This window comes from Symphalangus syndactylus, chromosome X, assembly GCF_028878055.3.
Source record: "Symphalangus syndactylus isolate Jambi chromosome X, NHGRI_mSymSyn1-v2.1_pri, whole genome shotgun sequence".
Taxonomy (NCBI): domain Eukaryota; kingdom Metazoa; phylum Chordata; class Mammalia; order Primates; family Hylobatidae; genus Symphalangus; species Symphalangus syndactylus.
Window position 1 is genome coordinate 41,428,883 of NC_072447.2, and position 11,429 is coordinate 41,440,311.

Here is an 11,429-nt window from a genome sequence, read left to right on the forward strand (position 1 = left end):
GTGGAAAGCAGTCTGAAGATTTCTCAAAGAACTGAAAATAGAGCTACTATTCAACCCAGTATTCCTATTATGGGGTATATACTCAAAGGAAAATAAATCATTCCACCAAAAAAGACATGCACTCACATTTTCATCGCTGCACCGTTCACAATAGCAAAGACATGGAATCAACCCAGGTGCCCATCAATGGTAGATTGGATAAAGAAAATGTGGTACAGGTCCACCATAAAACACTATGCAGACATAAAATATAATGAAATAATATTATTTGCAGCAACATGATAGAATTGGAGGCCATAATTCCAAGTGAATAAACACAGGAACAGAAAATCAAATACTGTATGTTCTCATGTGTCAGTGGGAGCTAAACATTTGATTTTGATTTTAACTTATTTATTTTATAATTTCAAAAAAGTGTATTCTCAAATCTTAAATTTTCAGGATTTTATCTTTGACATTAATGCTCTAAATTTTCCTTTAGATACATGTTTTGGTACATAGCACATAGTTTGTTAACAGCTTAATTGAGGTATAATTGATTTCAGATGAACTGCACAATTTAATATACATTCGTGTGTGTTTGTGTGTGTGTAGTTGAGCACACACGGACATCAATATGGGAACAACAGACACTGAAGACTACTAGCAGGTGGAGGGAGAAAGAGGGGGTGTGTTTAAAAAATATCTACTCAGTACTATGGTCGCTACCTATGTGATGAGATCTGTACTCTAAGCCTCAGCATCACACAATATTCCCATGTAGCAAACCTGCACATGTACCTCCTATCTAAAATCAAAGTTGAAGTTACTAGCAATAAAGAATGTCCACGGTATGGGAAAGTGGGGAGAGCTCAGGCAAAATTAGGAGGGGGAAATCCAAAAGTGCACAAGGAAAGCTGGAGAGAAGGATAAATACGTCCATAATCTTAAGTGTAGAGATGGCTCCTCTCTCTCTCTCTCTCTCTCACACACACACACACACACACACACACACAAATATATATAGTGTAGTTTATTTGAAATCAATTATACTTCATCTAAGCTGTTAAAAACTGTGTACTACATGTCAAAATATGTGACTAAAGGAAAATTTAGAGCATGAATGCCAAAGATAAAATCCTGAATATTGAAGATTTGAGAATACACTGCATGAAATTAAAAAATAAATCAGAAAATAAAATCAAAATTTAAACATGAAAAATTAAAATTAACATCAGTTAATGAAATCTAAAAAAATTAAATAGCAATTGAAGAATTTTGTTGTTGTTTGAAAGGAAAAAATGTAATAAGTCCCTGGCAAGACTGATCAAAGGAATTTAAAAAAGACATATATTATCAATAGCAGGAACGTAGACGGAACCATCCCTAGGATACTGGAGATACATACATTATGTTATAAGCAAATTTATGCCAATAAACTTGAAATTCATGAAATGAGAGAACCAAAAATATAGCAAAATAGTTAAACCAGGAAATCTCAACTATTCTGTATCTAATCAAAAGCTGGATCTTTATAAGAAAAACCTTCCAACAAATAAATTATTTGTTGTTGCCTAAATTCCTGATCTTTCTCATATAATTGAGAATTAAATAACACCAATATTGGACAACCACTTTACACAGGAGATAAACAGTAAAAACTCTGCCCAAAATGCTTTATAAGACCTCTATAAACTTGATACCAAACTAATAAGGACATTATATAAAAGGAAAACCAAAGGTTTGTATGCCTAAGGACAAACACAAAAAACTAAATAAAAGTAACATTTTATATTTGACAAACAGACTCTAAAGATACTTCAATTATAATTAACCTTGAACAAATTGGCTTTAACACAAGAATGGATTCTTGTTGCTTTGTTTTCAAATCAAACAATCTTGACAAAGAAATGAAATTATGTCGCTACACAGCAATTACAGAAAAGCCATTTCATATAATTAGCCACTTAAGAGATTTAAAAAAAATAAAAAATAAAAACTGCAGCATATATAATCAGTGGTGAAAAACTGAAGAACTTCTCCTTCAGGTGAAAAAAGAGACAAGGATGTCTACTATCACCAATTCTATTCAGCATTTTAGGGAAAATTTGGTTCAGGGCAATAATACAAAAAAAAGAAAAAGCCATAAATATTGAAAACCATGAACTGTATCCCATGTCTATATACAGACTGCATAATTATGCTTCCAGAGTATCTAAAAGCAATCTGTAAGCAACGTATTACAACTAATAAGTAAATATTTCAAGATTGATAGGTAACATACATTTAAACAAACACTTTTTTTCCTAAGAAGAGCAATTCTTTTGTTTTTTTTTTACATTCTTTTTTTTATTTTTTTATTTTTTATTATTATACTTTAGGTTTTAGGGTACAGATGCACAATGTGCAGGTTTGTTACATATGTATCCATGTGCCATGTTGATTTCCTGCACCCATTAACTCGTCATTTAGCATTAGGTATATCTCCTAATGCTATCCCTCCCCCCTCCCCCAACCCCACAACAGTCCCCGGAGTGTGATGTTCCCCTTCCTGTGTCCATGAGTTCTCATTGTTCAATTCCCACCTATGAGTGAGAACATGAGGTGTTTGGTTTTTTGTCCTTGCGATAGTTTACTGAGAATGATGGTTTCCAGTTTCATCCATGTCCCTACAAAGGACATGAACTCATCATTTTTTATGGCTGCATAGTATTCCATGGTATATATGTGCCACATTTTCTTAATCCAGTCTATCGTTGTTGAACATTTGGGTTGGTTCCAACTCTTTGCTATTGTGAATAGTGCCGCAATAAACATACGTGTGCATGTGTCTTTATAGCAGCATGATTTATACTCCTTTGGGTATATACCCAGTAATGGGATGGCCGGGTCAAATGGTATTTCCAGTTCGAGATCCCTGAGGAATCACCACACTGACTTCCACAATGGTTGAACTAGTTTACAGTCCCACCAACAGTGTAAAAGTATTCCTATTTCTCCACATCCTCTCCAGCACCCATTGTTTCCTGATTTTTTAATGATGGCCATTCTAACTGGTGTGAGATAGTATCTCACTGTGGTTTTGATTTGCATTTCTCTGATGGCCAGTGATGATGAGCATTTCTTCATGTGTTTTTTGGCTGCATAAATGTCTTCTTTTGAGAAGTGTCTGTTCATGTCCTTTGCCCACTTTTTGATGGGGTTGTTTTTTTCTTGTAAATTTGTTTGAGTTCATTGTAGATTCTGGATATTAGCCCTTTGTCAGACGAGTAGGTTGCAAAAATTTTCTCCCATTCTGTAGGTTGCCTGTTCACTCTGATGGTAGTTTCTTTTGCTGTGCAGAAGCTCTTTAGTTTAATTAGATCCCATTTGTCAATTTTGGCTTTTGTTGCCATTGCTTTTGGTGTTTTAGACATGAAGTCCTTGCCCACGACCAGAGGTACAAGGAGGAACTGGTACCATTCCTTCTGAAACTATTCCAATCAACAGAAAAAGAGGGAATCCTCCCTAACACATTTTATGAAGCCAGCATGGTCTTGATACCAAAGCCTGACAGAGACTTAACCAAAAAAGAGAATTTCAGACCAATATCCTTGATGAACATTGATGCAAAAATCCTCAATAAAATACTGGCAAACCGAATCCAGCAGCACATCAAAAAGCTTATCCACCATAATCAAGTGGGCTTCATCCCTGGGATGCAAGGTTGGTTCAACATACGCAAATCAATAAATGTAATCCAGCATATAAACAGAACCAAAGACAAAAACCAAATGATTATCTCAATAGTTGCAGAAAAGGCCTTTGACAAAATTCAACAACCCTTCATGCTAAAAACTCTCAATAAATTAGGTATTGATGGGACGTATCTCAAAATAATAAGAGCTATCTATGACAAACCCACAGCCAGTATCATACTGAATGGGCAAAAACTGGAAGCGTTCCCTCTGAAAACTGGCACAAGACAAGGATGCCCTCTCTCACCGCTCCTATTCAACATAGTGCTGGAAGTTCTGGCCAGAGCAATCAGGCAGGAGAAGGAAATAAAGGGTATTCAATTAGGAAAAGAGGAAGTCAAATTGTCCCTGTTTGCAGATGACATGATTGTATATCTAGAAAACCCCATTGTCTCAGCCCAAAATCTCCTTAAGCTGATTAGCAACTTCAGCAAAGTCTCAGGATACAAGAAGAGCAATTCTTAATAAACCGTTCATACACGTCATAAGAAATGACACAAAACCCCCACTGGACAAGGTTATATTTTTAAGGCTTTTTATATATTTAGCAGTCATTATAATCCTGAATATTGCTACTTTTTTCTGATACAGAGACTCCCAAATACAAACCAAACTTTATAACAAACTTCACATTTAATCCAAAGGAAACAATGAAAAGGGCATTCTTCGTGTAATTTTTCCTATGGTCCTTAGTCTAATGATCTCATTGACTAAATAGAGATTAGCTTCTTTAATGTGAGTCGCAAGTATTTTCTCTACAAAATTTGTTTATATATTTTTTCTTATTCTTTTCCTCTGTTTTCTAGTTCTATCTTTTAGCATGATTTCTTAACTGTTTGTATATTACCTTAAAAGTAAAAAACAGGAAAAAAAATAACAACTACTGTTGTTTAGAAAACAATCACATGCCACTATGTGACTACTTCTTTAATTTCCTTTCGCTATTTAAAAATTTGCCTTATGCTTGGTGTAAAATTTTCAAAAAATGCACATGAATATATCCTCTCAGAAGTAACCATGATATCAGCAAAGCGTGTCTAAGAACAGATATTCACATAAATTGGCATTTACATAATATATGTATATACATATGCACACATGTGAAATTATAATTTGCTTTACTTTTTACCAGCAATATACTGTGGAAATATCATCTGGAAGTATATAAGATCTATTAGACTGGTTGCATAGCTACATAATATCCACAGAATGAAAACAATATAATTTATTGAAAAGTAGCTCTTTTGCCAATTTTGTAACCATACATTTATGCTTGTCAGTGGCTGTACTGGATACAGTCCTAAAAGGCAAATTTTTTTTTAGAAAGTAGGTGAAAAACTACTTTGTTAATGCTAAATTAATTTCCAAAAACCCAGTACTATATTATACTCCCTCAATAATCTGGTATCAAGATAAAGGATAATTTTTTATTTAATTTGCATTAATTATTATGCATAGTTAATAGCATTAATGAAAATATATGCTTACTTTATGTAAAATGAATTTTACTATTTCATTTGTTAGTTTATAATTTATATTTAATATACTAAAAATTTTATATATTAAACCTGTGTATATACTGTTTACTTTCACATATGTTCCATATATTGCCAGTTACTGAATCAACTCCTATAATATTTACATAAATCATTCCAGATATGCAATATAATTTACCAAAGCAATAATTTTGCTATAGATCGTACAAATGTCACTTCATTATTCTTTATAGTTTTAATTTCTTCTCACACATTTTCTCATGCATGCCAACATTAACAACAAATGAGCAATTATAAAAATGATTTTTATATTTTTCTTGGGATGTGTTTAAATTATATTATTTTATATATAATTCATAGATATGTATACATTTTAATAAAAATTAGACATTTATCCCATGAGAGATTTTCTTTTGCTTTTGCTGTTACTGTCAATCAAATAAATTATGTTTTTATTTACAGAAATGGAAGATTTAGATTGACCATATAAGCACTGGACTTTTAAAAATATTTTATTATTAACCTACATATTAGATATCTATATGAAATACAAAAAAAAAAAATCAATGAAGTGAACACATGCATACCAACTGAAAACTTCTGAGAAATAAAGATATATTACCTATCCTAGAACGATGACTTAAAATTCGGCTTCCTTCTGAACAGAATCCATAAAGAATCAGAAAAAATGGAGCAGAATCTTCTCAACGTTGAAAGAAAAATTAAAACTATTAACCCAGATTCTATATCCAGCAAAATTATCTTTACAAACTGATTAGCCACATAAACAAACCTGAGAAAATGTATTGCTTGACAAGCTATAATTCATGTTGCTACGCTCACGAGATGAAAATTGAGAAGGAAGAAAATTCGAGAAGAGAACAAGGCTCGAGGGCTAAGGTGGCGCCCTCTGCTGGTAGCAGTTGCTAATGGCAGTCGGCTGGAATTTTAGCCTAGCAATTTACCTATAGTATCACAACTGCTGCGTTAGGTTGGTTATGAAAGGGTCACTAAGCTTGGTCCAGAATCCGTGTGTGGCCATAAACGCTATCTCTTGAAGGCAGAGGGTGTAAAAAATGTGTGGGCATGTTTATAATTTGCAATAAACAAAAATTTAAAGGAGGAAATTAAATTGAATTAAAAATATTAAATAAACACAAACGTAGGCATGAAAGGAGAAAGAGAAATAAAAAGAGATGGAAAAAATAGAAAATAAATGGCAAAATTGTCAAGTTGAAATCAAACTATATTAATAAAAACATTAATTTTTAAAAGCTTAAACATTCCAACTAAAATGCATAGATTTTGAGACTAGAAAAGAAGCAAATCTCAATTATTTGCTGTTTATATGAGACGCAATTTAAACTGAAAGACACAGTAAGGTTGAAAGTAATAGTATAAAAAATAATGTGCAATGCAAAATTAAGCATAAGAAAACAGGAATGTGTACATTAATGCCAAACAAAGCAGACGTCCAGGAAAGGAAAGTAACTAGAAATAAAGAAGAACATTTCATTATCATTAAAGGATCTATTCATCAGGAATGGAAGAAACACAATATTTACATATGTCATCATTACAGAATCTGGAAACAGAGACAAAATATAAGTGATTATATGTTAATAAATTTGAAATTATGTAAAATGTAGAACTCTGATTAAACTCAACTTAATGAAAAATAAAACTGAGAAAATTTGCATAGTCTTATTAAGTAAATTACATCTATAATAAAAAATTCCCTATAAGTGAGTCCTATGCTCTGGTGATCGAATTGGTGAATTTCCCCCTACAACTGAGAAATAAATGACATCAATCTTATACAAAAGTAGCAGAAAATAAAAGCAGTAGGCAACTCTTCTAAATGATTTAAGAGTTCTGGGCCAGGTGCGGTGGCTCACACCTGTAATCCCAGCACTCTGGGAGGTCGAGGTGAGGGGATCACCTGAGGTCAGGAGTTTGAGACCAGCCTGATCAATATGGTGAAACCCTGTCTCTACTAAAAGTACAAAAATTAGCCGAGTGTGGTGGTGAACACCTGTAGTACCAGCTACTCAGGAGACTGAGGCAGGAGAATTGCTTGAACACGGGAGGCGGAGGTTGAAGTGAGCCGAGATTGCACCAGTGCACTCCAGCTGGGCGACAGAGGGAGACTCCGTCTCAAAAACAAACAAACAAACAAGCAAAGAGTTCTGTATAAACTTTACACCAAACTGACAAAGATATCACATGAAAAGGTTATATATATACATATATATACACACACACACGTATCTCATGAACAAATGAAAAAAAAAGTTTAACAAACTGAATCCAAAGTTACATTAAATCTGATACACTATAAATAAATTAGGCTTTATCCCAGAGTGAATTCTTGTTGCATTAACACTTTGAAATCACAAAAGTTCACTAAAACATAGAAATATATAATAATATTGTGATTATTATAAGTGCAAAAACTAACATCACCCACTGAATATTAGAAAAAAATCATAAAATTGTAGCTAATATCATAATCAGTGTTGAAATATTCAAATCTTTCCTTGAGATCCGGAATGAGAAAAAGATTCCTACTATCACCAGTTCTATTCAACATTTATGTACGCAATAATACAAGAAAAAGAAAAAAAGGACATATGGATGGGAAAGGAAGAAATTAACTGCCATTATTCACATACCAAATGTTTATATTTCTAGACTAACATCAGTGTATATATTATATGTTAGAATTAATTTAGCAATTACTGGATATATGGTTAATATAAAAATAAACTGTAACTGTATTTCCAAATTCCTGCAACAACTAGAAGATTAAATTAATTAAAGATACCATTTACAATAACACCAAGATTATCAAAATCTTAGGTAAAATTTTAATGAAAGCTGAGCAATATATTTACATACCAAACTATAGAAAATTATTCAGAAGAATTAAATCGAGATATTAACAATTGAATGAACAATGTTTATTAAATGGAAGATGTAGTTTTTTTAAAGTGATCAATTCTTCCCACTTTGAAGCATATGCAATCTCATTCAACACGAACCCAAGTCAAATCCCAGCAGTAATTCAGCATATTCTATAAATCATTAAATTTAAAAATTGGACTAATGGAGAGAATAGTTCGATTTCAGTCAGATAGAATCAAAAAAGACCTATTGGTGAAAGATTAGGGCAATTTGGAACATTGTGATTTCCTGCCACTAGAGTTGGTGCATGAATTATACAGTACCTTGGTGTTGATACTCTATCAGGAAATTAAAGACAGGTTGATGATTTGTGACAGCTACACTTTGTATTTTAATATCTGAGATCATCCACTGAATTTTTGTACACTCTATTATTCAAGAATGAATGTTTTTATTTTTTTTTTCTGAGACGGAGTCTCGCTCTGTCATCAGGCTGGAGTGAGTGGCATGATCTTGCCTCACTGCAACCTCTGCCTCCCGGGTTCAAGTGATTCTCCTGCCTCAGCCTCTCGAGTAGCTGGGACTACAGGTGTGTGTCACCACGCCCAGCTAATTTTTGTATTTTTAGTAGAGACGGGGTTTCACCACATTGGCTAGGATGGTCTCAATCTCTTGACCTCGTGATCCACTCACCTCTGCCTCCCAAAGTGCTGGGATTACAGGCGTGAGCCACTGCACCTGGCCTCAAGAATGAATCTTTTAAACCACAGGGAGAATTATCATTTTTATGAGGACTTCAAAATGGCATGCTTATACAGAAGGTGGGGTGTATATTTCACTGCACATTTAAATGTTAGCATTTTTATGGAATACTGGAAATTATGTGCAGGATTTTGCCCTATATGTGGTAAAAGGAATGGATGTACTTTGGTTTTACTTTGCATGTTTGGAAAAGAGACACTAAGGTCATAGAAGCAAAGAGATTTTCCCAAGTTTATAAGGAGAATAGCAGAATCGAACCGAAGAATCATCCTTCTATAACCTAGTCCTGAGCATTGCACTATTCTATTTCCATATTCAAGATACCATTTATCAACAAGTGTGAATCTTTTTAAATGGGAGGCAAACACATTCAAAATTATCAGAATCATTTCCTCAAACTTGAATTATACGCTATAACTGGGCTCTAATCTCGTCCATATCACAGATATTATTATGATTTCTCTGAGATGTAATCACACAAATTGAACATTGTACTTTAAGAAATTGCTTCTGGAAGGTGTTTTTTCTTATAAACTATATGCTTCATTTTCAATATATGCAATTACAAAGTGCTTTTTTTTCTTTAGCAATATGTCAATCAATGAATATACACCTTTCACTAATTTTGATGGTACTTAAGTGGTTCTCTGCCATTGATGATGGTCCTGTTACACAGTTAAACGTAAATGCATTTTTCTATTTTCTTTTCTATTACTTCATGGTTTCTTATTTTTTTTGTTTGTTTGTTTGAGACGGAGTCACTCTCTGTCGTCCAGGCTGGAGTGCAGTGGCATGATCTTGGCTCACTGCAACCCCCGTCTCCTGGGTTCAAGCGATGCTCCTGCCTCAGCCTCCCGAGTAGCTGAGACTACAGGCATGCACCAGCACATCTGGCTAATTTTTGTATTTTTAGTAGATACAGGGTTTCACCATGTTGGCCAGGCTGGTCTTGAACTCCTAACCTCAGGCGATCTGCCCGCCTCAGTCTCGCAAAGTCCTGGGATTACAGGCGTGAAACACCGTGCCTGGCCTACTTCATGTTTTTAATTGAAAGACAAAATTGGATGTATTTACCATGTACAACATCATGTTTTGAAATATGTATTGTGAAATGACTAAATCTAGTTAATTAACATACACATTTTTCTGAAAATGGCAATCCTTCATAAGGTTTTTATACACATCATGAGAAAGGGCATAACAAATCTACAGGATAAAATTATATTTGTAAGGGCATTCATATACATATATGAAACGAGTCACTACAACACTGATTATTATTGTCAATTTTTCTAATATGGGAACAGGTGCACTTAATATAAGACAAACTTCATAATACACGTTACATTTAACTATAGTTGAACAATAAAAGGTCATTCCTTGTAGCAATTTTACTTATGACCCCTTGTATAATAATTTCACTGACTAAATAGAGGTCAGCTTTTTAAAGTGGTTCACAAATAAATTATCTCCACATAACTTGCTTATATTGTGCTTATACTGTGTCTTTTCTTTCTGTTTTATAATTATCCTTTCTTCAAGTATAACTTTTCATCCTGTTCTGTATGATTTTAAAAATAAGAACAAAAAGCAAAGAGCAGATATCCAAAACAATCATTAGTCATAGGCCGTCATGTAGATATTTCTACAATTTTTCTTTAAGTAGTTGAAAATACAGAGTGTGCTCACTGTAAAGTTTTGAAAAAGTGCAGATACATATTTCATTCTCAGGTGTAAACACGATTAGCAGTAAAGGTAGTATATGGACATAAATATATGTTAATATGTGCAATACATGTATATATTTGTGCACATGACTAATTGAAATGAAATCACAATGTGCTTTTTTTTCTTTAGCAATATGTCTTGGAGATGTTTTCTGTAAATAAATATAGGCATAATGGACTGACTGCAACAGCCGAACAGTAATCATAGTATGGTCATATCATAAGTTATTTGACAATTTCTCTATTCCCTTTTTTGTACCTACACCTTTATGCCCTTCTCTGAGTATCTGTCCAGTCCTAAAAGTGGAAGTACTCTGTAAAGGATATGTAACTTAAAACTCTTCTAAGGAATTTTAAATAAAGTTTCGAAGATCTAGTATCATTTCATACTCTTTACAAAAATCTATGACCAGATATATAAATATATATATTTTTAAATGTTCTTTAAGAAATAAAGCTATATAAATTATTGTAGATAGAAAATGTTTTCTAAAAGCAGATGTTACTGTATATTGTATAACTACCATAAAAATAAAATAGTTTGCTATAGGTAACACAGCTTTCATCTTATTATTTTATATTAATAGATCTTGCCAGTTCTCATGTAATTTCTCATCTAGGTCAACATTAGGTTCAAATCGCCAAGTATCAGAACAAACCATTTTGAAATTTTCATTAGGAATATGCTTAAATCATTTTAATTTGTATACAATTCAGATCTTTTTGGTTACTGTAGTATTTTAATTTTAATTCAATTTAATTTTTTTAGAGATGAACTCTGCCTATGTCACCCAGGCTGGAGTGTATTGGTTATCCATGAG